Source organism: Podarcis filfolensis (assembly GCF_964270895.1).
Source record: "Podarcis filfolensis genome assembly, chromosome: 5".
Taxonomy (NCBI): domain Eukaryota; kingdom Metazoa; phylum Chordata; class Lepidosauria; order Squamata; family Lacertidae; genus Podarcis; species Podarcis filfolensis.
In genome coordinates, this window is record NC_139608.1 from 42,946,666 (window position 1) to 42,970,959 (window position 24,294).

A 24,294-nucleotide genomic window follows, 5' to 3' on the forward strand; every position below is an offset into this window, starting at 1 on the left:
CAATGGATCTCACCAAGACCAAAAAACAATAAAAGATGGGAGTGCATGTATATTAACATTTACAGTAAGGAGGCTTGCCTTAAATTGGAGGAGAAGTAGGCTTAGGTTTTAGTACTGCCAGAATCTTCCACAGTTGTACCACCAGGGGCACAGGAGGTCCCCAAATGCAGCCAGTCTGGCTTACTACAGGTTGAAAGAAATGAAGTAAAGACCATCTAAAGAGTGCAGCACACACAAACACATACACTATTGCAGGACAGCTGCATGGAGCATAATATTCCCCACATGCTTCCAAATCTTCCTGACCCTGCTCCGTTGGGTAATCCATCTGGGTGTGCAATTTATAAGTGACTTACTCAAAGATTTCTAATATGTGGAATCTGAAACAAAAAAAAATCTTGTGCTTTATGTATTGCTGCTAGATTCTGTCAACAAGGACATCATTATCATTAACAAATCAAATTATTTTGCAAGACTTGAAAGCTGCTCTGCTGTCAGCCAACTCCAGGCTGAGTCCTCTTTCCTGGCAGCAGCGTTTGAAAGGATGATATATGGCACGCAAAGGGAGGAAGGATATATTTAATGGCAGATGGAAGTGTTCTATTGATTACACAGACAAGACATGAAATACTGACATAGGTGGCCTGTTATAGAATTTACTAAACATTTATGGAGAGCATTGGAACACTCAGTGGCTTAACACTCAAAATGCTTTCTCTCTCCTCAGGAAGGCACTGAGGATGAAGACTTTCCTTCTTGTTCCAGACTGCTTGGCACAGTTCAGCTTCTGATTTCTGGGTATTAGAGGGCTGCACTATAGCCAGGAATAAAATGCTGTTCCTATCCCCACCTCAAACGTTCTTGACCTGCACATTTCCTTTTAAGCTTCAGAAGTCTTTTCCAAGTTCCAAACACCAGATTTGTATTGCTTGCTCATTCTAGCATGCTAGTGGGTTTTAGTTTTATCATTTGTGTAATCATTTATGTAATATTTATTGTCAGTTCATAATGATATAATAAATATGGATCCCCAAGGATGTGCTTGACAGGGAGCTAGCTTCAGGTACTGGACTCATGGGTAGACCAACTCTGCATTACAAAGATGTCTGCAAAGGTGGCATGAAGGCTGGCAACATCAACCCCACGGTGTGGAAATCCCTTGCAGAAGATCACAGTACCTGGAGACAGTTGCGCATCCATAGCAGTGAGCAGAGGAGAAATGACTGCTGGGAGCAGAGATGGATTATGGGGAATGCAACAAGTTCCATTGCACTGGGCACAGAGCCTTGGGCGCACCACAGGGGTGCCAGAACTATGATGTAGAATGGAAGGCGAGAAGTGAGTGGCATCAAATTTTGGCATCACACAGGGCACTGCTGAAATTTGAGACCCCAAGGTCCACCACTGCTGGGAGTAGCACAGAGAGAAGAAAGGCCACAGTACATCTGTATCAGCACAACCGGGTGCCTTCATCTGCCCCAGCTGCATTAAAACATGTCTCTCCCATATCAGTCCCTACAGCTACAGCAGGTGCTGTAACTCTCCAATGGTTTGACTTCATCCCCAAAGGCGCACTCCTCCATTTTCTCCTGAGACAGACGGATGCCAACAACTGAATAAATATACTAATTATCTGTGCAAGCATTTTATGAACTCTAGATATTCTACCAATGTTCACAATGTGCCTTAATGTGCATTGAGTTCCACAGGACAACCACAAATCACATCTGTTGACTCCTTGGTATCTTGCTGCTAAATTCATCACAGAAGTCCTAATTCTTGCATTATGGAAGCGAGTAAATAACATAACCAGGATAACTTGGTTCATTCTATTTGTGATCTGATGTAGCATCATTTACTAAGTGAGACAGGCTCAGTAACCCACATATGCTGCCAGGTGAAGCTGCTGGTGGGTTTTATTTCTTATCATGCTTCTGGTTGTCTTAACCTTCTTATCATGCCCATCAGTGTGGTATCAGTTCATTTGGCACAGAGATTGAAATCTGGAGGAAAAAGTAGCACAAAGGTGGCAGCTGGTAAGACAACAGCATCAGATGCATATAATTTCTTTCAAAATTAGATTTATTGAAGTCCTGTCTAGTGGAAATCACTGTAGCATGGAACACTCAGCATATGGATTTGATCATTGACTTATGCCTGACTACATTTTTCATTAGGGGAAATATTGGCTGTGAATGTTTTGACCTCATAATCTCTGTATTTTAAACAATAACCAGTGGAAAACCAAACTAGAGCAGGGAGCTAGACATTTTGTCTCAAGTACTCTATTGTGCTTAGGAATGAGTACCTGTAAAAAATAAAATAGAAATCAGACATTGCTTAAAAAGAGTTCTTTCTCTGCCTTATCACTGACAAGCATAGAGAACAGGTGGCAATCCCATTTTCTTCAATGGCTAAATGAAGGACGCTCCTGCTTCCAAGTTGAATATATATATATATATATATAAACTGCTTTATCAGAACAGTTTTGCGAAGGAGCTATAGGCCTCTGTGTGCATTGTGGAGGGACAGAATGGTATAAAGCATGGCTAGGGAGGCAGATTCCAAAGCCCACCCTCAAATGGCAAATGAAAGATCATTGGGACATTTTTTTCAATGGCTGTGGAGATGAAACTACCGAAAGGCCACATAAAAAACGGGTAGTCTGAGGTCTGCCATGTCTTACCCTCGGAGAGGGATTTAGGATGGTGAGGCCACCAGGAACACAGTCAAAGGATTTGAAGTCCAAGCACTGAACACACCAGGGGATTTGATTGATTTGATTGTGGGGGGCTCATATTTAATCCTGACAAAGATCTGAGGGTCTTTCACTGAACTTGTAGTACCAGCTGAAGAAAAGACCAAGGTCAACATTTCTGGTTCAGGGCCCAAATGACCATGACTGAATACCACCATTTTTATAGCATCAGGAGGAAGTGAGATAAAGATCACGCACTTCGTTTTGCCACACCCAAACATGTAGCAGACAGTTTTATAGCAATGGCACTAGACTTAATAAAACTTGCTTTGTATCATTTTAGAACTTTCTTTGTGAGCATTCATTTTCTAGCGCTGGAAGGAATCCTCAACCTGCGTCTCACTTTTGGACAATTTTGATTTGATTTCCAGGTTTTGACATAGCCATTAGTTATTAAGAGAAATTATTTCTATTGTTGTTGTTGGATCATTTTTTAAAAATTAGCTCCAGGCAGCATCACAGAACAAAGAAACAGAATACCCGTGAACAGAGTTAATCACAAATGGCTAATTATTTCACCCCATCTCTCCCTCCCGAAATCATGAAATATTATCCCCATGAAAAAAGGAAAAGGTATCTTCACTCATTATCTCTTCATGGATTTTATGCACCTAATTCATCAAACTAGAAACACTTCCTGCTTGTCTCCTATCAGTTTTGGAATAAAGCTGGTGACCCCACGGATTCTAACTGCTGGAGGTGACGCTTCTAATTTATATCTCCCAGGAAATGCCCCAAACTTATAGTCCTTCCAGCTGTGGACAGAACTTTGTGGAACATTCCCAAATTGAGGCGCATGTTAACATTGCCAGTTTGAATGATTTTCTGTGAGAACAAAGGCATTTAGCTTTGCCACCTCTGCTACATTCTTCACCAGTTAAGAAACATTTCAAAAACAAAGAAACGTAGGACCCAGGAATGCACTACAAGTTCATCATGTCCTTATTTCTGAATGGAATTGTTTCAACAATCATGAAATAGTCAGCAGAATTCTTCGTCTCCTCAAACTTTGGTGATTCTTGTCACAATATGTTAAGAAGACGCTGCTGGATCAGACCAAAGATTTGTCCTGTTCTCACAGTGGCCAACCAGATGTCTGTGGAGAGGCCCACAGTAGCACTCTTCCCTCCTGCAGTTTCCAGCCATTTATTTATTGCATTTATATTCCATCTTTGCATCCAAGGAGCTTAAGGTGGCATGTACATGGTTCTCCCCCTTCCTGTTTGAAGCCCCACAACAACCCTGTGAGGTACGGTAGGCTATGCTGAGAGGTAGTGACTGGCCCAAGGTCACCCAGTGAGCTTCTTCGGCTAGTGGAGGTTTGAACCCTGGTCTCTCCCAGGTGCTATTCTGACACTCTGACTTCAGGGGCTCTCAAATTAATTTTCTGCAGGAATAGCCAATCAGCAAACACATAGGAAGCTGTTTTGTTATGAGTCAAACCAATGGTCTATGTTGTTCAGTATTTTCTTCTACACTTCAGGTCAAGCAATTTGTTCATTCACGCCAGTATTGTCTATTGCAACCGACAACAGCTCTCCAGGGCCTTAGTCCTTCCCATTACCTGGCTGCCACCAGATTTCTTGAGATATCACCCTTTCTCTTAGATAACCAGTAGGTCATGGTGTTTTGCAGCATAATTTCTCGTTGGACTTCCTAAAACATCAGAAGCCCTCTCCAGAGCAACTCAGAGTAGGGCTTTTGGTGGGGCTGCCTCTGTTTTGTGGAACAACATTCCTGTCAAGATACAGAATTCCTGAAAGTGCCCACTATCTGTACTTTCTGGAAACAACTGAGGACATTTTTGTTTTGACAAGTATTACCAGCTGGTCTCTGCCTTGGATCCTTATTTTGCTTTATTTTCAAACTCCTTTTTAGTTTTTTTATACAGTTTTAAAATTACAATGATACCTCGGGTTACAGACACTTCAGGTTACACACGCCTCAGGTTACAGACTCCGCTAACCCAGAAATAGTACCTCGGGTTAAGAACTTTGCTTCAGGATGAGAACAGAAATCGTGCTCCGGCGGTGCGGCAGCAGTGCGAGGCCCCATTAGCTAAAGTGGTACCTCAGGTTAAGAACAGTTTCAGGTTAAGAACGGACCTCCAGAACAAATTAAGTTCTTAACCTGAGGTACCACTGTATATGTGTGCATGTGGATAGAAAATGATAATAATGATAATGATAATAACAATAATTTTATTATTTCTACCCCATCCACTCTGGGTGGCTTCCAACACATATAAAAGCATAAGATAGATACAGTGGCGTAGCGTGGGGGTGCAGGGGGGGCCGGCCGCACCGGGTGCAACATCTGGGGGTTAGGGGCGCAAATCCACGGGTTAGGGGGCGCAAATTACTTGCCTTGCCCTGGGTGCTGACAACCCACGCTACGCCACTGGATAGATAGAAAATAGATAGAATGTTTGTACATTGCCTTGAGACTCGTGTGAAAAGTAATTAATGAATTAATTAATAATTAATACATTGTTGTTGTTTTTTAAAATGGGGATTGAACCTGGGACCTTCTGCATGGGTGTAGCCAAGGGGGGCAGCTGCCCCTTCTAAATCAAGTAAATCAATACAAAATACTTAACTAACTGAGGTTCTGCCCCACTAACATAAAGCCTGGCTACGCCCATGGCTTTGGTTCCTCCCACACATATAGCATTATAATATTGAGTTGAATTCTGAACCAGGTGCTGGTTAAGCAAACACTTGACTATGATGACCATGTACCAAAGTCTTGGGAGACACATGCTAAACTCTGCGTAATCCACTTTGCAAAGAACCTCAGTGTGACTCAGTCTTTTGCCTCAATCCCAGCTACTGAAGTAAAGGTGGAAATCCTGAACTTGGAGCAAAATCACACACTGAACATAAAAAACCCTGGATCCAAACACAGCCCAGCATACTGTTTCCACTGAGCTGTGAGATGGCCCTGGGCAGACTTGTAAGCAGAGCATGAAGAGGACAGCTTTTTCCTGTTGTGTTGTTTATCTCAGTTATCTAATACTAAGAGGGATGCTGTCTCTGTATATGGGGATGTGGTTTAACAGTAAGGATTGACTGCCCAATCCTCTATGAATTGTCTAATTCTCATTTAAAAGATCCAACTAAGCTGGGAACCACCAACATTTCCTTTGCAAAAAAAATCTATACCACCAACATTAAGGGGGAGAAACTATCATGATGGTAAGCAGGATAAAACCAGCAATAAAATTACATCCGTCGAAGAAATACAAAATACATCACAAATTGCTACCATCCTTGTGGTAGCAAACTCCATAAATTCATTTTTTAAAAGTTGGTCGAATTGTTAGAAATTGTACATCACCTTGGACACTTTGTGGAAGCAACACAATTAATAACATTAATTTGTTAACTGAATGGGTGTTGTCTTCGGAAATATGGCTATCCAACACTCTGAAAGGAAGAGGGTTTAGGGTTACAAGGGGGAGTGCCAAGCTTTGTGTAAGCCAAAATCATGACATCACATCAAAATGATGCTTGGAGAATAAATGTTTTAAAAGGAAGCGCCAATATAGAAAGGTTTACTGCAGGAAATTTAGCAAGCCTGGCAAAGAGCTACAGCCCAGGAAACGAGCACTAGAATGTCAATACAGTGGCATTTTAACAGCTTTTATTAATGTTTGAAAGCAAACAGCAGGTGTGGAATGGGCCAGGAAAAGCAATTGTATCAACAGAATCATAGCTTGTCATCTGCATACCTATAACCCAACTGACCTTTGGGGTTTCTTTCTGCATTCAAGAGTCATGTTCTCATTTATTTGTTCCATTCTGCATTCAAAACATGGTCTTAAAAGGGGAGGGGAGAGAATCCAGTCGCATGAAAACTTGTGGGGCAGAGTCCTGCCGGATTTCAGAGCAAAGCCTTGTTATATATTGCTTCCAGCACAAGCCTTTTCCGTAAAAAAGCAAATGCAAAAGGGGACCATCTGGGGGAATGAAAACACATTTGAATCAATAGGATAAAGTTAACAGAATAAAAATAAAATAAAATAGAATGAACCAAATGGGATAAAAATTCCTGTGGATATATTAACGCTGAATACCAGATTTCAGGGCAGCTGTGGAATCATAACATTGGGCCAAAACCTCTTATGGTGTAACCCTGTACAGCTTTCATCAATGATGTGTTGCACCTGGTTGGATTTTGAAGAGTTTTTTAAGGAGATAGTTAAAAATTGGGATAATGTAAGCCTCCAAGTCCTTCCCAGGTCTTGACGGTGGGGGAAGGAGCCAGGCCCAATCCTGGCTGAAAGTTATCCTTGCCCTCCAGAGCAGAAGAACCCATACTACTAAAATTACTGGAGACATGTTTATATCCTGGCTGGCTGCTTTGGGATGAGATGGGAGAATGTAGGACTTCAAAGGCCTCCTGGGAACTTTGGGGAGCCAATAAGATGGAGTATTCCAGTCAATGCAAGCATGAGAACCTGCACTTTCCAGTTCATGTGCCCCAAATGTAACTGTGTTAGTTCCCTGCTCTGTTCTGAAGTTCAGGCACAAACATAACATTAACTACCAAAAGCCAGGAGCTCAGTTTGACACCCTCCCTTAAGTGTTCCCAGTGGTTAGGAAATAAAGAGCTTCTGTCAAATCAGATGTGCCATGGGAGTTCTATGAATGGATTTCACAATTTATTTATTTTTTTCAATTTGCAAAACCAGTTGTAGAGACTTGGATTGGGGCTGCGAGGAGGTTAACCTTCCCCAGCCGACACACATGATTTCCCTGTTGAAAATCACACCGACACACCACAAAGCTGCTATTTAGAAGAACACAGTCAGCACACAGTGTTATGCCTGCAAGTTTTGTCCAATTGAGGCTAATAGCATCTTCAGAGAAATGATTCTCCATGGAAAAAGATAGCAGGGGCAAACCTCTCACACAGTCCTGACCTAGGCACAGGGAGAGGGCTTGCAGCTCCTTCAGACCCTGACCAAAATGGTCATTAGCAAAGGTGGGTGGCACCCTGTGGGGCTTGTAGGGTGAAATACAGGAAGGTCAGCAGTAGATAGAGTCAGAGCCAATGGCTGGCAGCATGGGCATAGCCTGGGGGGCAGGGGGGCAGCTGCCCCCTTAAATAAATCAATAAATCAATAAAAAAACTAACTGTGATTCTGCCTGCCCCTCTCCCCCCCAACAGCAAAAATCCTGGCTACACCCATGGCTGGCAGAGCTCATCTTCCTCTTTCCATCTTCTGGGTGGCAACAATGAGCAGGGCCTTTTTAGCTATAGCACCTCACCACTACACCACTCTTCTCCCTCCTCCCTTCATTCACCAAATCCCATCCCTAATTATCTTTAGAATGAGACTGAAAGCATTCTCCTCAGCTCCTAATGCAGTTTAATTTTCCTGCCGTGTCTTTTTGCCAGATTTAATTTTTGACTTTGTTCTAAGTACTTCCATTTTATCCTTTCATAGTGATGTTTACCTTGACATCTGCCTCATGAATCAGTATGATTAATAGGCAGGTGCTGTATTCTATTAACCATAGACTTGTGTTTTAAGAATTTTGTCCTGAGCAGGACCCAGTAGCTGAAGAGAGAGGGGGCAAGAGGAAAATAATAGAAGCAGAAAACATTTTTTTAATTCAAATACCGTAAATACTGAGAATGTGATTGGATGTCCTGAGTAAGAATCTCCTTAAAAATCATTAGAATCTCTTTCTGGTGGATAAAGGAGTAAATAGAAAAGGAGGGAATACGTATTTCCAATAGATACATAAATAAATGAGGCAGAAGTTAAGAATAGCAAGGTAACTGTATTTGAACCAGAAGCATAGGGGACTCTTACTAATCCACAGTCCCATTTCCTGCTGCCCTGAGGGTGTTCCCACCCTAATACTGACCTGAGAACATGACCACTTAGCTTAAGAGACAGGCTTGGTAGAATGGCTGCCAGCCATCAGCTAAAATACTTACTTGTCAGCATCTCCTTTGTCCAGAAAATACTTTGACATACTACACTGCAACAGCTTCAATGGGGATATTTTTATACAATGATTTGATAGCTGATGTGTGATATTTCCTTTTACCTGCCCTCACTTCTTTCCTTCCTAGACGTTGTCCAGAGCTGAAAGCATTCACCAGTTAATCCATATGATTAAATGACAGACTTGATAATCACAGCCATTTAAATATTAAAAGGTGAATTTTAAATCAGGCTTCAATAGGACTTCTTCTGTCTATGTGCGAGGGATCCAGATGGAAGGCGTTGTTGTAAACAATTGATCACATTTACTCATTCAGAGAATGACTTGCCAGACAATCATTTGCCAGACAATGAATGACTTGCCTGTGGAACTATTTCCATCAAAGATCTTGAGATGATATCACGTTCACTGAAATGCTGTATCAAATTTTTCAAATAATAAGTCAAAATCAGGACTATTAATTGACCCAGATCCTTCATTTGGGTGACACCTCTGGTATTCTGTTTGTCTTCACCTTGCAGTTCTCCCTGCTTTCTCCCCCAATGCCCAATGACAATGATGTTTGTTCCCCCCAATGACAATGATGTCCCCCCAATAACAGTGATGTTAACAATCTCTCAAAATAATAGCTGCACCAACGAGAATCTACATTTCTGCCATTCGCATGCCATGAAAACTTATATGCTGCTATTTTCCACAGCACATCAAAGGAATGGAGCAGCTTTGGGGATAATATGGATTAACATAAACTCCCTCAGATCACGTGCCTTGCTGGGCTTGCAAAGTGGGATTCCATAATCAGATTTCAGTTGGGCTTGCTCTCAGAGAGAGGGTGCTGAGTTCCATTGTATAGAAATGGATACTGTATTGGGCAACAGCGTGTAGATGTGTTGACTGAGCAGTTGACTGGGGAAATCTCTCCTGTAGGGCCTAGATATCCAGCAAATTTATACCTATTGTATAATATCTGAGGTGGCTTCCTCCAAAGAATCCTGGGAGCTGTAGGTTGGTATCGATTCTGGGGAGCCTCTCTCAGAGTTCCCCAGCCCCCCTCATAAAATTACAACTCCCAGCATCCCCTGGAGAGGTGGAATGACCAAGTGGTTTTGTCTGCAGGGTAGATGATCACATGCCCCTTGTCTTCTTTCTAGATAGTTCAACAGCAACTTTGTTTTCAACCTCAAGAGAGGGAGGCCATATTTTCAGGTGATGGGGAGGACATGCTTCCATAGAGCTTGCCCATCATCTATCTGGGTCTGTGTTTCTCCAGCTGTTGGGAAAGCATCCCAAGGTGGATGTTGGCAGTTGCTAGGGGGGACACAACTCTGTCTTCACTGATTCTCCCCTATCCCATATTTTATGTCTGCCTTGCCTGGGCCTGAAGGCAGAATGTTGGCTGGCACTTTCTCCGTGCAACCCAATCAGTGTAACACAAGTGGTTGTGTGCTGTATTAGCTGGGAAAGAGAAGACATTTTGCATGAGGTCAGAGAGACAAGCGTGCCTTGGCTGTTTTCACTTTCCCTGCCTGGCAAGCAGCACAGTGAGCTCTCTTGGGCCATCTGGAAGTGTCTTCACCAAATGCATTTCTTGCCTTTCAAGTGCTTCTGACATGGGCCAAGTCATCAGTCCCTATGCCCCTTCCTCCCCTTCTGGTCTACGGCACACCATACAATCTCCATATACTCAGATACTGTATGTGTATCCACGTGCACATGATTTTCATGGGTGGGCAGTGGTGGAGCAGCAGCACACTCGCTACACTTTGGGTGGGCATGCAAAGTTTCAGTTCAGAGAAATCCTGTTTTTTCCTGTTTGCAGCCAAAGAGCAGTGCTGGTTGGTAGCCCTTTGACAATCTTGAAGCCACCTCCCCTTCCCTTGGAGAAGTTATCTAAAACATTTAGTGTTATTTTTATACTACTAATAATAGGTCAGAAAAATGCTTAATCAGACAAAGCACTTCAGGGCGGGGGAAAACAATTAGAAAGACAGACTGCTGTCCCAATGGAAGAGCGGCAAAGAGGAGAAGAAAGAAATCAGCCTTGGATGAAGCAAGTCTGTGTTATCAAAGAGCCATGTTAGAAGAAAGGTAAGCTCACGCCACGGAAGAAAATAACCCAAAGTGACATCTGCGCACAGGGAGCCTGAATGCAGCCACTGAAACTTCATTTATCTGCTATCTGTTAATCGCTTTGAGATATTTCCATGGGAGGCAATTCATAAATTAAATAAATGAATCCATAAATTAAATGCATAAATCTGAACTAATATTTTAGAAATATTTGGAAATGGCATTTCCACACCATCGAATGGGGTGGTTGGACTAGATGACCCATATCTTTCAAATCCATTATTTTGATGGTTATGGGTACTGTATATTGTTCAATACTGGATATTGTTAAGTGGGATATTGGCAAGTTTTATTCAAATATGTACTATGTATATTGCAGTGATATATAATGTCTCCGAGCACAATTCAAATGGCCTCGGCCCAGTATACCTGAAGGAGTGTCTCCACCCCCATCGTTCTGCCCAGACACTGAGGTCCAGCACCGAGGACCTTCTGGCGGTTCCCTCACTGCAAGAAGTGAGGTTTACAGGGAAGCAGACAGAGAGCCTTCTTGGTAGTGGCCCCTTCCCTGTGGAACGCCCTCCCATCAGATGTTGAGGAAATAAACAACCATCCGCCTTTAAGAAGACATCTGAAGGCATCCCCATTTAGGGAAGTTTTTAATGCTTGATGTTTTATTCTGTTTTTAATGTTCTGTTGAAAGCCGCCCAGAGTGGCTGTTATTATTGTTGTTGTTTTAATATTATAATATTTATAATTATATTTATAATTTTATTACTGTACTATTATTGTATTTATTCATTTTCTGTAAACCACTTTGAGTGCAATGTCTTTGTGGTAGAGACAGCATGCAAACAAACTGGCTGTAAGGTTTGTGCTACTGCAGTTGAAGTGTACTGGGTAAGTAACAGAGGAACTATCCAACTCTGCTCAGTTGCCTGATTAAACCAGCCTTGACTTCACAAACTCCAGGGTAAAGGAATGTTTCCACAATCCTCCTCAATGGCCTCTCCAAAGTCAATGAAACATCCTTCTTCCTCACCGCAGCAAACCCCTTCCATGACTGGGGCTGCAGAGCTGGGAGTCTCTGTGGTTAGAATTGAACTGAAATGAATTTTCGTTAAAGTATGTCCTATTGATATCCATTCAATAAGAAGGTCCAAACAGACATGCTATGAGAGAATGTTGATTGGCTCTTCTGACCTTCTCAATTGGAAGGAGCTCCCATTCTGAACGGAGCAGAGTCACTGTAGGGAGGTGGAGGGATATACTTAATCCTTTCCCTAAAAAAAGAGTCAGAAGCAATGCAGTCTTTCCTCCCAGCAGGGCTAATAGCAGCTTTCAATCCTTGTGTGCATGATCTTGAATGGGGAAACGCTGCAAGCAGAATTGGCTTAAAATACCCCCACCTCCCAGAAATCTTGTTCCAGTCTAAATCAGAGAGCCCCACAACAGCTTTATTTTTTATTTATTTTTAAATGAGGAGATCTACTCAACATCGTATTCGTTTTGGTCCTTAGTTCCAGGTCCTTCTCTTACTTTGGTCCTTCTCAGGCCTACAACTCTATTAAATGAGTTAAACCAACAAGGTAAGCGTAACCTGGAACTTAGGAACTGGGATTGCATAAATCCTTCTGCTTTTGCTTTTGCTCCTCACTTCTCTCCCCACGTCTCATCCCTCCACGAGGAGCACCAGCAGGCTGTGTTCATTGCCCAAAATGTCAGCGAGTCCCTGTCCTTCCAGTTAGAGGTGAATTGTTACTCTGAAAATATTTCATCCTTAATGCCTGCTGCATGAGCCGGAGCATGCATCTCCGTGGGGTTATGCTCTTTCTAATTTATCTGCTGTCCCAGTGTCCAGGTCAGATGTCTCCATTGCTCTCCACCCCCTGCCCTCCTCTCAGTTTTCAGAGACACTCCGTCTCCACTTACGCTCTCTCTCTTTTCTTTTCTCTCCCATCAGCAGAACATTACTCAGCCGATTGATAAATGAGGTCAGAAGTGGCCTGACAGCCATGTTGAATTTGGAAGCCTAATCTAGGCAGAAACTTGAAAATTGGTGGGGCATGCTTCTCAAATGATCCTCAACTCAATGAGATGACAGTCAGTCATGTGCCAGTGGTCCTCTGCCCCACTCCCCTATTTTAAGAATGGGGCTGTGTTGCTTAAAGGGCTGAAAAGTACCAAATCAAGAATCATGCAAGTGGGATTACTGTGTGTGCCCACAACAGTTTTATGTACATACAGTTTTTAAATGTCTCTGGGTTTGATATTATTTGAGACAGTGAGATCCTGCACTTAAGGATTTAGCTGTTGATATATGTGTGTTAATACACATTAGACATGCTGCCTTAATCAGGTGTGTTTTAATTTGTGAGTAGTAATCCGGAAGTGGTTCTGGAGCCATTGTAAAACTGGAAAAACTGGGAGGGGGATGTCATCAGAAAGGTAGGATGGTTAAGAAACCAAACATTGTGCATTTAATACGCCTAATGCCCCTAAATAGAGACATATCCGTTCATTTGAATAGTCTGTATGGGTCTTGTCACGCCATCTTAAAGAAGATATAATGAAACTTTTTTTAAGTACTAAAAAGAGGAATGAAAATGAGTAGTGACAGTGAAAGGGGTTCCTTATGGTGTGAGATTTAAAAGGCTTATAGCACAGTCCACAAATCAATTAAGACAGACTTTAAACTGATGGGAGCCCCACTGTAATTAGTTGAAACTGATTTAAGGCAATTTACATCTGCTCAATTACCTTGTGGACCGATCTTTATTTGTTCACTTTTTAAACAGCGTGAGTCGGTTACGATCCCAAGGCAGTTTACACTCAGTCTTTGATGCCGATGGTCACTGAGATATTGTATATTTTCATTACTGCTACTGTTACTCTTACTATCCACCCTTTACCAGCAGATCTCAGAGTGGGTTACAACAATTTTGAAAATCTGAATTAAAAACAGTTGCAGTGTTACATACATATCTCAGGTGTCAAAGGGCAGTGTAAAGAGGTGCACCTTTAGCATTTACTGTGCGGACAGAATTCCACAACTTGGGGCTGCCACAGAGAATCCTCTCTCCCAAGCCACCCCACGGAAAACCTCTGAGGAAGGTGTAAGTACCAAGTGAGTCCCCTCAGGGTGATCTGAAGGAAAGGAAGCGGTCTTTCAGATACTTGGCTGCCAAAACCACATAACACCAGTCCTGAAAGACCTACATTGGCTCCCAGTACATTTCCGAGCACAATTCAAAGTGTTGGTGCTGACCTTTAAAGCCCTAAACAGCCTTGGCCCAGTATACCTGAAGGAACGTCTCCACCCTCATCATTCAGTGAGGTCCACCTTTGAGGGTCTTCTGGCAGTTCCCTCACTGCGAGGTTACAGATATATATAAATAAATAAATAAATAAATAAATAAATAAATCAATCAATCAATCAATCAATCAATCAATCAATCCCTAAACTGTTTAGGGCTTTGAACACTAATTGGGTTTGGAAACAAACCTGGTAACCAATGCAAGGGTTTCAGAATGGGTGTTATATGAGTTCTAAAAGCAACCCAAGCCTGTCATCTTTTCTGTAAGTGCCCACTAAAGGACAAAATCAGAATGTCTCTTGATGTCTGAAAATACAGCAAAATTAGATATTAAGTATAATGCTGGGCCAAGCCAGAATTCTGGTGAAAGGTGTATAACACTTTCAACCTACCTGATAACTGCATAAGCAAGGAGCAACCCAGTTGCACCATAGATTGCTATATTTAAATACCAGCATTGTCTAGAAGTTGATATTATTCAAATTAGTTACTTCCTGCTGAGAAGAGCTCCTAACCAATAAAGCTTAATCTGATGCCAACAGTTGCTCTGGAAAGGAGAATTTCTCTTGTTTCATATGAAGCCTGATTATGTTTTTTTGGCACAAGAGAAACCAAGGATCTTGCACATTATCTTTTGACACGCTCCTTTCGCATATCAGTTAGAATCAAATTTCTTCCCCAGCTGTTGACAGATAAGGAAAAATGGTCAGATCTTCAAAAGACAGACTTTCTATTAGCAAATAGATGTTAAGGACTATTACATAACCAACCATTTATTCCTTGGAATTATCTAAATCTCATGCTGCTTTTGTTGTGAATGGCTAGCAATGATCATTGTAATGACAATTAATTTTAGTTGACCTACCTCTTGCCATTTGTAATCATTCGTAAGATATGAGTCCCATCGTTAAACGTTTTATATATTGTAGCTTGCATTTATTTAATGACCTGTGGTCAACATGGAAATAAAACTGGGGAGGACTACACTAAACTGAAAATCAGAACAAGCGAGTGAACACTGGTGATCTTTCCAGAACTGTCCTGTTTCTTGGATATTTCCTCTGTAGCATCTGATTAGGCATAAGCAATTCTATCAATTTTGATTTCACTCAGTTTCACATTTTTCCATTCTTAAATTCAATTCTCCATATTTCTGCATTAGTTGGGGAATTTTTGTTAAGTCCTCATCTAAATTCATCAGCATTTTAATGCAAATTTATCTTGTGTTTGTCCTAACATATATATTTTTGAAAAACAAATTTCCCAAATGTAACACATTTTTTGCATGTTAATTTCACTAGTATTTGCATGTTTATGCACACTATATCCTACCTAGGATATATATTTTTGTATGCATTTCTTTGCTGACGAATTGCCTGGCAAAATTAAGAGAAGTGCAAGTGTTAAAGAACGGCTGTGTTTCAGTTCATGTTTGTTTCAGAGAGTGCAAATTTGGTAAGTTTGCCTTTAAATGCTAACAGAATCAAATTTCTCCCATGTTCCTGCGTCTGATTTAAGTAATAGCTGAAGACAAGCTACTGGGATGGAGCCTGGATAGCTCAGTTGGTTAGAGCATAGTGCTGATAACGCCAAGGTTGCAGGTTCAATCCCCATATGGGACAGCTGCTTAGGAGGTTGGAGTAGATGATAGGAGGATTCTATGATATACCATAGGCATGATATGTGAATTTTTATATCAAGTTTTCATTACATACGAGTTGCAGTTGATTTATGGAGACATAAGAATGCAGTTGTTTCCCCATGTAGTGACAACAGGGATTCCACCTCCATCAACAGGGACAGTTCTAGGTTTGAGCAACGTGCTTTCTGGTTGGCTCCCTCCTGTGTCAGTGCTCCCTCTGGTGGGTTTACCTGGTGTAGCTGCAACATCAGGTTGCAGTATTGCAGCAAACAGTGTTGGGCAGCTGGGTCTCTGAATTGCCCTTTTAATTTCCCATAATTCCCCAGAGTGACACTGCTTCAGAGGCATTGTGGGAAATGCAGATGGTGGCTCCAAGACCCAACTGCCAGGCACTAACTGAAGCACAGTTCTGGAAAGCAACTTGTTTAAAGGGCACCCCAGGGCAAACATCTGTATTGAGCTCTGCTGGTGCCCAGGCTAAGGATGCTGGATGCTGGCGCTGGGTCTGTCTGGCAACAGGCAGTACAGGTTGCTTCCAAGGAGATGGGAGGGAGAAATGACTCACTTACGGGTTACATCATCTCTTAACAGATTCCAGCAATTCCAAGGAATATTATTTCAGACCTGCCTAACTCTTTATCATATCCGGCAAGAACCAGTGATGACAACAGACAAATATAAAAAGGAAGGGTAGCTAAATGGTTAGGTTAGACTGCAAAAGCAGCCCTGTAATGATAGCAGGAATCAAAGTGTTGCAGGAGTAAGTGCTCTGTGCATGGGGGAACTCTAGCAGAGGAATGAAACCCAGGGCAGTTGCAAGTTGCGCAATGGTTGTAGTAAGAATTGCTGTGTTAAGTAAAGTTTGTTTGTTCCATGCTACAGACTTTGCAAACTGAAAGTGAAACTATGATACAAAACAAAACTCCAGGAAATGTTGCAGAGAACCGGTAAGGACTATTTGATTTGTACTAAGAGTGGACCAGGTAAGAAAGATGGGCGACTTCATCATGCAGCACTGATTCTTCATGTGGCAGAGGACAGATGCAAAGAAGTACTGTATTTTTTGCTCTATAAGACTCACTTTTTCCCTCCTAAAAAGAAGGGGAAATGTGTGTGCGTCTTATGGAGCGAATGCAGGCTGCGCAACTATCACAGAAGCCAGAACAGCAAGAGGGATTGCTGCTTTCACTGCGCAGCGATCCCTCTTGCTGTTCTGGCTTCTGAGATACATAATATTTTTTTTCTTGTTTTCCTCCTCCAAAAACTAGGTGCGTCTTGTGGTCTGGTGCGTCTTATAGAGCGAAAAATACGGTATTTTAATATTTTCTAGTTTGTTAACAATGCAGATGGTATAGGAGAAATCAAGTTTCAGTTGATAAGTTTGAAGCTATGCATTCTTCACTTAAACTCAGATAGAAGGAGGATTTATATAGCCCCATAAGTGACTGATTTAAGGCTGTTGGCATGATCATGAGAATGTGGGGTGCTGTGTCAATTACATATTAAAGATCACATAGCAAGAGGCATAAACTTTGACACTGATTGCTTGAGAGTCATGTTACTGAGAGGCCTTCTGCATGGTGCTGGCCTCAGCTTCCAGCTCAAGCAACTCAACTCTGAAACTAGATGTGGCCTCCGATAACTGAGCCTGACCATGTCACATGTTCAATTCATGATCCACCAAGCCAAATGCAGTCTAGCCACAGGGCTGGTTGAGAAATTCAGTTTCTATGAATTCCAGTATGAACTGACTAGATCTGGGCTAATGTGCAGAGCAGCCAATAACTATCCTTTGGATTTTGCTCTTTGTTGAATTTTGCAATACACTTTTTGGCTCAATTTTTTTTACCAGAATTCATTGATTTTAGAATAAAATAAAATTCATTTATTTTAGGATAAAATACATTTAGAAATGTGTAAATTGAAATAAAATACATAATTAAACTGGCATTTTTATGCAGAGATTTAAAAAATGAATTGCAAAACCAGAATAAGATAGACTTATGAATGAGCACATGCAAAATTTGCATGGGGTAGAAATAGACTGGCCTCTTCCTTCCTTCCTACCAGTTAACTACTAGGGCCTTTGAAGCCTAGTGATAAATCCCTCTTCTCCATTTTTTAAATCCTAGGCAATCAATCTCTTGGTGTTCTGCTTGTGGGTCAGAACCTGGAAAGCCCATATAAACCTTTACTAATTTCTGGCTCATCGGTACTTGCCTTCCTCCACCAACTCCGTCTGCATCAAGACTGTCCAGTCCTCCATAGGTTTTTCATGCAATTTAAAACTCACAAGTCATGCTGATGAAAATATTTCATTGGTGCAGCATTTATAAAGAAGAAAAAGAATAAGCTTCCCCCAAATCGAGAGGGGTGGGGTAGAGAGATCTACCCATTGATGCTCAGGGCATCTGCTGAAAGTTCTGAATGGATTTGACCCAGTTCCAAAAAGTTATGATCTTGCAGACAGGCAGACAAAGAGATGTGGAGGGGAGGGCCCTGTTTTGCTCTGCCAATTCACAGGGAAGGCTGGCTCCAGCAGCCCTGTGCAGATGCTTAAGCATTTAAAAGGCCAAGACAACCTGCTACAGCCATTTTGTGCAACATCAAATTTTTACTCCTCTATTGGCAGCTCTCTTCTCATAAAGTAGTTAATTTCCCTTCCCCTTATGCCTGCCAGTTTAAAATGATCGGGTGTTAATGGTACAGGCCAAAGCACATTTTTTAATTTTCCAAATTGTGCCTGCTCTCCCCTCTCTTCCCAGCCATTATTCCTGACCAAAGCCCAGCATGAGGTTGTTTGTGTTGATGTATTTTTAATCCCATCCTCCTCGTTTCCCCAGTTTCACATGGCAGCCGACCACATTAGCCTGTGTAAAAGCTTTTCCTCTGGATTGCTGGCAGCCAGACTTCCAAGCCCAGCTTGCAGTTTTCCCCCAGAGTGGCTGGATTGATTGGCTACAGGCAGAATGGGCACGGTTCTCCACTGCTTGGACTGAAACGGAACCATCTGTTACACCTCTAGTTAAAAGTACATAAAGTTGAGCATTTGCGTGTAGACAATACCACCCCTGATACACTCCCCACCGCACATCTCACTCGCACTTTGGCAGAATCTCACACCATGATGGGGCCCAGTACAGGAAATCCGGCACTTCAGCTCTGCTGGAATGAGGCAGAGCAGAGACTCCAGTGCATAAATCAAGCCTTGCTTGTTTCATTACGATCCTTGCCGCTGACAGGCCCACTGAATAGGGGGTGGGGGTGGGTTTGGTATCAGTTGAGTGGAGCACATTGATTGGTTGAACTCTGCGCCATGGCACTTAGCCAATCACAGTTGTATTCCCAGGTTGGTTTTGGATGAATAAATGGAGCCATGTTGAAGCATTCGTTCAACTTTCATTTGTGTTGCTTAGATTGGCCCTATATTTGTTCCTGAGAGCCACTATGCAGGTCTTGTTTATTAAATAATTGTTCAATAACTATCTAAACTTATCTTTTAAGTTCCAATGAAAAAGATTAAGAAAGTGCTAAAAACTCTCTCATTGAAATCAATTGGACTTCTTTGCCAGGGTGATGCCCACTGTTTTTTTAAGGCAAAAAAACAGGTGCTCCTGGGATCATCTAGATGAGTAGCATTTCAATAGTGGCTCATATTCCTATGGTATGTCTTGGATCACATAGGTGCTGTCCATCTTTGTTCAGTCTTAGTTATGCTAGTTTCAACAAGACTGCAAGTTACTTTTATGTCAATAAATGACTGGGCACTGTTGTCTATACACTGCACAATTATTGTTTTCTTAAATCAACGCCTAGCAGAAAAGTAACCCAAATTCTGAATGAAGAACTGCTCAGTTATAATCAGTCTAAATAATGTCAATAAATTACATCATTTAACTACAGGTGTCACTAAAAAAATGTACATGTACGTGCTTAGTTTTCATAATTTATTCTGTTTCAGACAACCATTTGGAAGAATGAAAGGTGTGGGTCACTGGAGCTTTGCCTTGGGACTACTGGAAATCCTACTGAGCCCCAGCCTTGGCTTCAGAAGCACTGCCTTCACATTCTCAAGGCTCTCTTTGACTCAGTCAGGAGATTTGTATTAATTTGCTTGATGTGAAACATTTTAAAATCAAATTGGTTTCAATGGGAGAGATTTAAATAAGTGCTTAAATCTTTGAGATGAGGCAAAGAATCTTGTACTCCAGGTCCAGAGATCACTGCCATATACTGGCAAAATGGTTCCTGAATTCTATACATCAGCCTCCAACTGTGGCCTTACAGATGTTTTGGACTAGAATCCCCACAAGCCCTAGGCAGCATGGCCTCTTTTTGGGCAGGGATGATGCCCAAAACATCTGGAGGGCATCACATTGAGGAAGACTGCTGTACGTGCCCAAGCCAGGAAGGAGAACAATTAAACTCAATGGAAACAAAATATAAAAACAATGAGAAAATGACAGACACATGCCATTCACCCATGGAGTCAGCCAATGAGTTCGTGACAATTGGGACATGCCCTCTGCAGAACCCCTGCATCTCCACACACACACACACACACACGGCACAGTGATGCCAGAGTACTCCCTCAGCCCCAGTTGCACAGCTAGCAACAATCCCAGTGCTGTCAGTCCCCAGGCATTGTGATGGCCTTGTGCTCTTCACAACCACTGTTTCAGAGAACAAGATGAAAAAGCAAGGCAAGAGAAGACATATAACACGGTGCCCACATAGCACCCCAGACCCACAAAGACAACAGGCACATGCACACAGCCCTCTCTGGGTTGAAGACATATCATCTAGGGACTAGAAAGCATGAACAGAGCATGAAAACCTCATCCCCAGAATTGAGACCCATACCCACCATGTCAGCAAATCAACACCAGTAATAAACCTGGAGGGAATCCACATAGAGAAGGAGGAAGTGCTAGGCTGTAAGCTAGAGACCTGCCTCTTCAAGGCCAACATCCCAATGAATGATCTAGACCTCCAGGCATAAAAGGTCCCAGTCCTGTCCCAGACACTCTTAGAACAAAATGCTCACTAGGGAGCTGTCCTTGGTGCTGATTACCCTTGCTCTATTGTGCGCTGTGGTTTCCTCATTGGGACTAACCCCTGAGCCAATCAGGAGGAGTACTGCATGGGCCAACCCACCCTTTTGGCCCACCCCCTGGCAACCCATGTGACCAATCTACCCCCCCCACTGTTTTTTTGTCTGAAAGTGCAACCCTACTAGGTAGCATGGCAGCTGGACTATCAGGGTTCCTTCCAACTCTACAATGCAAGAGCAAATAATTGTGTAGGGAAGCAATAAGAACCTTCTTCTTTGTTCAGGAATTGCAGAAGTCCTCATAGGTTTGAAACCATCTCTGTGAGCACAGATCATTTTCGAGGCATTGATATAATACCATCAGCCCCCAATTTCCTCTTTGAATATGAGCTTTTATCTCCCGGTGCTATACAACACACATCTGCCCAGCTAGGCCACGAACCCAAACAATGTGTGAGTCCAAGGCTAATTGCTTTCTTGTGGATGCTGACACATGTTCCCCCCCGTGATTGCTCTACTATTGTATCTGAGTGACAGCTACACACACTGGCCCAGGAACCTACAGTAGGATTTCAATCTCACCTTTTTGCTCTCCAAACACTGTGATTTCTTTGAGCCGCTTTGCTTTGGTTTCATATGTGCTGCTATAGGTCACAGGGAGGGGAGGTCATGGGCTTGAATTTTAGTAAGCCTCAATGGCACTTGCTTCTTTCTCTTTCCATTGTGTCCTAGACAGCTCATCCCTTTCTCTCGAATAAAGTCACCGTTCAAGCTTTACACACACGTTTTTCCATTTGCACTCTGTACATTTACCAAAGAGGATAGAATTTTATTACAATTCCTGGAGTTTTGTCCGGTCATTCCTTGTTCTTATGCCAGCTGCTATGCCAGTGGGCTCCATTTCTGATTGGGACTCTTCGTCTGCTGCTGTTTACAGCTCCATTTTTCCCCCTGACTTGTTCAGTGCTTTCTGTTATATGTTCTGTGCTATTGCTTGCAGCAGGCATGTATATCTGACATATGTCCCTGGCTTAGTTCTGTTTTAGGAGACTTGTATGACATATTCAGATGGTACAGGATGCATATTTACAGTGTGATCTAGCAGACAGCATTTTGGATATGGACCCAAAAACCTAAGCTATGAATTCATAAGAAAGTCTTGGGCAAGCATTATGCCACCATCTCAGTTCCACTGTGGTAAAACAGAATTATCTTCATCAAAGGGTTGTAAAAAGAAAGAAGAATATCCTTATACAGTGGTACCTCAGGTTAAGTACTTAATTCGTTCTGGAGGTCCGTACTTAACCTGAAACTGTTCTTAACCTGAGGTACCACTTTAGCTAATGGGGCCTCCTGCTGCCGCCGCGCCGCCAGAGCCCGATTTCTGTTCTTATCCTGAAGCAAAGTTCTTAACCTGAAGCACTATTTCTGGGTTAGCGGAGTGTGTAACCTGAAGCGTATGTAACCTGAAGCGTATGTAACCTGAGGTACCACTGTATGGTAAAAGCATAATAGATGTGAAATTTCTCTTTTTTTATATATAAATTATTTTTATTCAATTTTTCCAATACAAAATTTATACAAATCATACATCTTTTTTATATCCATTCTATTTTTGACTTCCCTCAACTTGCCTGATACTCCTTCCCTTCTTAATTTCTTACACATTTCTAAAACCTCTAGCATTTCTTGTTACAGAGCTTCATTAAAGCTTACAAACGTTATTTGATTATCACTTAATTTATGCATATATTCTGTAAAATTTTCCTAATCTTCTATAAATCTCTGATCTCGTCGATTTTGGATCCTTCCAGTCAGTCTATCGATGTGATATTTCTCTTTAAACTGAAAAATATGTTTTCCGCTTCTGGTAACTGGAAATAAATGTGCAGATATCAGCCGAGCATTGTGGGATCTGCTTCCAATGGATAGTCTTTAACTGATGAACATTGGACCTGTGTGATTTGCATGGAACTGCATTACAACAAGATTGTAGACTTCCTTTGCAGTGCTGTGAACACTCAGGACTACTATCCCTAGTGAATTATTACCTGGCTGCCCTGTTTAACCAGTTGCACTTCAGAACTCTGACAGATAGTGACATGCATTTGTTTTTCCTGCTACCATACAGGTGGGAGTATGATGAATGTGCCCTGCAGATAAGACCTAAGTTTTCCAAATGCATTAAGCATTAGCTTAGGCCATGTCTGCAAGTGCATACGTGTTCTCCCCCAACTCTCTTGCAGCAGGAAGTGGGAGGACCGATTATGGAGTGAGCAGACTTGAAGCTTGTGCGATCAATTTTTATTTTTAGTAGATCTCCAAGATCAACTGACCACAGCCTGCTGCAAAAGACATACTCTTAGCATTAAGTAATTATGAGCCCAGGAATTTGTTTTGACAATCAGAACTGAACGGAGCTCACAGTCCTTCCATACAAAATTCCACCCCTGGTTAGCCTAAGCTTTCTTTATTTCAGCACTATAATTTTGGGCAGCAGAGGGGTTGCTGCTATTGTTAAACAATGGGACATCAGCCAACTCCCTGGTGATCACCATGATCTGCCAGTAGCTTCATATCAACTTTCTTCACACCCCTGTACCTGGTGGGTTGGCAGAAGATGACCCTGGCCATAGCATCAACCATATGCACCAGGGTATCATCACCATTTCAGTGAGCCTACCAAGCTATTATTTAGACATTCCAACTCAGACCTGCAGGTAATGTGTACCGTATGGAGTGCTGAAAAGGACAGGTATTTATTTCATTTGGTAGACTGAACTTCAAGACCCATCATCCCTGGCCACTGGTCATGCTTGTTAGAGGTGATGGCAGTTGTAGTTCAACAACATCTGGAGGACCAAAGGTCCCTCACTCCTGCCTTAATTTGCCTAGGTGTGATGGCCTGGGATTTGGATTCGGATGCTGAACCTGAGGAATCCCAGCCTGCACAGGATTCCCCGCCTCCAGAACCAGCCAAGCCGGGGCTGGGGCATGAGCCTGAAGGGTCCTCACCTGTGCTGGAGCCTCAGGTGCAGGCACCAGCTGAGTCTGCTCTGGCTCCTGAGGGGGTGGAGGACCCATTGCCTGCAGGTGCTCCACTCTCAGCCCCATCAGGGGAAGCTGAGGTTGCCTCTGGGTCCGGTAACCCTCCAGCTTCTCCTGAGCTGCAGAGGCTCAGGGGAGAGAGGCGGAGGGAACTAAGTTCCCGCAGGAGGAGTGCTTGCCTCCAGGCCAGGAGAGGCGAGTCACCTGAGGATCGGGGCCACCCTGTGCCTTGGGGCAGATAAAAGCCAGCCAGCCTCAGTCCCAAGTTGTGGGAGCAACTTTGTTGGTTGTCAGTTGCTGCCTGAACCCTGTCCTGCTATCCTGCCGGAGTTCCTGACCTCACCCGACTACCTGCCCTGCATCCAGCTTCAACTCTTACGGACTGCCTCCATACTGCACCTTTGACCTCGGACTGGACTTGGACCTTGCCTCTCGGTTAG

General features: G+C 42.6%; 1 long non-coding RNA gene across 1 annotated transcript in view; it reads right to left on the reverse strand.

Moving 5' to 3' along the window:
* Positions 1–24,294, reverse strand: part of LOC310763379 — a 66,757-nt gene that overhangs the window by 14,353 nt on the left and 28,110 nt on the right. Inside the window, exon 2 of the long non-coding RNA XR_014548604.1 lies at positions 6,508–6,719. This is a non-coding gene — a long non-coding RNA (uncharacterized lncRNA). The remainder of the gene's footprint in view (positions 1–6,507; positions 6,720–24,294) is intronic.